Source organism: Capra hircus, unplaced genomic scaffold (genome assembly GCF_001704415.2).
Source record: "Capra hircus breed San Clemente unplaced genomic scaffold, ASM170441v1, whole genome shotgun sequence".
Classification (NCBI taxonomy): domain Eukaryota; kingdom Metazoa; phylum Chordata; class Mammalia; order Artiodactyla; family Bovidae; genus Capra; species Capra hircus.
The window spans coordinates 11,356-15,104 of NW_017211600.1; the positions used below are offsets into that span (position 1 = coordinate 11,356).

The 3,749-nt window shown below is 53.7% G+C and overlaps 1 pseudogene; it reads left to right on the top strand.

Moving 5' to 3' along the window:
• The first annotated feature begins 385 nt into the window (after nt 1-385).
• On the top strand, nt 386-2,607 carry LOC108635174 (annotated as a pseudogene).
• Nucleotides 2,608-3,749: the final 1,142 nt, after the last annotated feature.

Consider the following 3,749-nt stretch of genomic DNA (forward strand, 5'->3'; position numbering starts at 1 on the left):
TTTGGATTGTGGATCAGCAATCCGTGGTTGGAATTTCCAGAACCAGATCCAATGACAGCGCCTGAGGTAGCGGCAGATGCAAAACCTGCTAGCTCTCTGGAGCAGAGTCTGGCCACGCAGTGGAGCAGATCCCAGGAACCACGGAAGATGCCTTCCGGTCTAGGGGCGTGTCCATCGTATACATTCCACCCCCCTCTCGGCCATTGATCTAGATCTTGGGTCAGCTGCCTGTGTGTGGCTTACAGCCTAGGGCTCCGGCTGTATGGCTGATGTGTCAGGGCCCGTTCACCCATGTCCTGGACTGCCACCATCCGTTTCTATAGTTCAGCCGACACCACACACACATGAGCCATAGCCTCTGAACCATGCCCCACACTCCCCACAGCAAAAACGCTAGTGGGCCCCACAGGATTACTGCACCCTGGGCTGCCATTGCTCACCACTTGCTGTGATACTATTAAGTCCTGTCCCTTAGCATCTGACCCAGGCTGGGGTCATGGCCAGAGCCAAAAGGAGCGCGAGAGGCGGTCAGAGGAAAGCGGGAGCGTCCTGGGACCCCATACCTCCTTAGTTGTGAGCCTGGGTTCTCAGGGGGATGGGGCCCCGTGGCCGGTCCTGATAATGCTGCGCATGGCTGGGACGTTGCAGCCACCAGTGGTCACACCAGGCTGAAGATGCCACCCTCTTCAGAGTGGAGGCAGGAGAGGACGGCGAGGCCCAGGTGGACGGAGTCGTGGCAGGGATCAGACAGGGTTTCTATCTGCTTACAGAGGACATCTTTGAGGATGTGGAGGTTGTGCCAGATGAGGAGCAGCAACAGGGTTCCTCGTTGGAGTTGCAGTAGACGGTGGAGGAGCAGTGCCAGGAAAGGCCTGGAGGCCCGAGTGAGCTTCCGGCACTAGATGTGCTGCAGGCACTGGCGACCCTGCAAGGGGATCTGAGCTCTGAGCCTGAGAAAACCTGCAGGGCCTACGTTTGGTTCACGTGCAAGAGCCATGAGAGGAGGAAGCGTGACTTGGCTCAGAAGAGTGCCATCATCCAGGGCATCCCTGGCTTCTGGGCCAACGTGGTATCCTTTCTGCTACTCCCTGTGGTCCGCTGCTCAGGAGGAGGGGGAGGTGCAGAGGCAGGAGCAGGAGCAGGGGTGGAGGCAAGGGCGCAAGATGGGTGCTGGTGGACCCTGAAGGAAGTGTGGTACTGGGCAGTTGGCAGGCTCCAAAGGCACAGCTGAGTAGGGTCTGGGCAGGGCCACACCTGTACGTGTCGCAGCCATGACTTTGTGTGTCTACTTCAGGCCTGATCTGAGGAGGAACAGCCTCTAAGTCAGAAAGGACCAGAGACAGTACACCAGGGCAGCCTTGCTGACAGTTATTGTTGTAAAGGTGAATGATTCCAAAGATAACTGAGATCTGGGAGTAACACACACACACACCACACACACACACACACACAACATATGTAGACATACACTAGCCAACACTAACTCCTTTGCTTTCAGACAGGGTTTGTCACAACGACTGTAAGTCCTACCTTGTAAGCAGTGACATGCCACTACCCAGCATACACAGGTCTGGGAAATAACAGCTATCAGAAACAGCCCCTGCTTGGGGAGTGGAGACCACCTCAGATGCAGAACACCACCAGGAACACAGAGCCATGAGCTTTTCTGATGGTATGGCAGGGCCTGAGCTCATCAGTAGTGGCTGGGTAAGCAGAAGTGCCCAGCATCCTTGAAGATGCCTGTTCCCATGTTGTTCTTCCACCCCAGAGTAGGGCTGATGCTCCTGGCTCTTCTTGGCCCAGCATGTGGCATAAATGGCTCCTTGACCTCAAGCAGATTATGAACCACCCTCAAGTTTCTGTCATGATCAGCGACCAAGATAAAGACTTTCTCAGCTATATGATCGACTTGAATGTCAGGGAGGGAGACTGAGGTCAGGTGGGTATGGGACTTAGTGGGGTGTTGGATGATCATGTTATCCATGTTCCTATACTGTGAGAGTTTGGAGAGGCTTCGTGGAAGCTGTTAATGCCTGCCTGGGAGGCAAGCTGAGGACCCTAGAAGCTTGCACCTTTTCCCTCCTCCCTATCCTAGCAGGTACAGGTGTGAATCATCCACGGTCATGCAGCAAGCTGATCTTTTCCTTTCGGGACCACCCCTATTTCTTGAAAAGAGTGATCACTAAGGAGTATTACCTTGACATCCGCTGGTAAAATATGAGTCCGGGAATGATGATTGTGGGTGTGCAGGGGTGTGGATGATCCACCTATGGGATCCACACCCATCTCCTCTCTTCCTGCAGGGTATAGGGGACATTGTTCCACTCCAGTCCATTGGTTCTGGGACTTTGAACAGGGAGCATCAACTGCAGGCTGGACACCTGGAGCCTTAACTTTCTCAACTGTTTTCAGGTGCAACTGCCCAGAATCAGACAGGATTACTGAGGTGGTATTGTTTTGGTCCTGCATACAGTTGATGATTGTTGTTGGAGTTCTTGGCTGCTCGTGTGAGGGTTCGGATCCTGGTCAGCCCAGGGCTGAGCTTGCTCAGCAGCAAAGTGTTGCCAGCAGATTATCAGCGAAGATGAGTGGGACGATCCCCTGTAGGCCTACCCCAGGAGAGAAGATTCTTCCATGACAGAAACACATGTGGTGAAGGGGTCTCGAGGTGGGCCATGAACGGACAGCCCTGTACTAGCTGGGACACTGTCCTTTCCAAACGGGGATGCTCAGTCTCATGCAAGCTGGCTGCGGAGTCTGAATTTGGGCCATGCATGTAGCAAGTGGCCTGCTGAGACTGGGGGCTTGGGGATTCAGTGTGTCTGTGAGTGAAGCAACTCCCCTCAAATCAGTTGTGATTGCAGAGTGAGAGTCCTAGGTGATACTACTAGAGGCAGGGTGAATTAAGTTTCTTTGTCAGAATCCTCCTTCCATGGGTCCTGCCAACCCCTGGCTCCTGCTGCTCACTGAGTTTGAGATTGCCTGGGCCATACACTCCGGCCCCTTACCCTGGGAAGGCCTATCATTGCAAGGGCGTCCTCTCCGAGGTCCCAGTGCACCTGTGTGCTGACTTTGGGATCTTCTGTGAATGTCCACATCCACCACTCGATGGCTCAGCACCACCACACATGTTGCATTGGCAGCTGGCTTCAGGCTACCTTGGGAAAATATGGAAGAGCTCGGGGAGGAGGCAGACAGGAAGCCACAAGGACAGGACATGGTGCCTACTGACTCCATCTCCGACATTGCAGCGACCAACCACCCTTAGACTGGGGACGCCTCGTGCTTCCTCTTATGGTTGCTCAGCACGTGCTCTCCTGTCGCCTTCATATCTACATCTTCCTTGGGCCAGACACATGCACACACACACACAGAGTGCAGACATAAACACACAGTGTATACAAACACATGCTCAGCATGGGACACAAACACAAACAGGGAACACAGGCTCCTGAAACACCTTTGTTTCCTGTTTGGGTTTGTGTCCCCATGCTGAGCATGTGTGTGTATACACATGTGCTTGCATCAGACATGTTTGTGTGTGGTGTGTGTGTGTGTGTGTGTTGTGTGTGTCCAGCCTAGGGCAGACGCAGAGATGAAGACCAAATACAAAAACACGCTCACCCATTTCTACCTTGCTATTGTGTTTGTTTAGACCGGGAAGAGGCGTTACATGTGTCCCATGGAGAAAAGTATCCAGCCACATGGAGCCCCTGTTTATCCTCTGGTCCCTCAGGGAGATTTCTCAG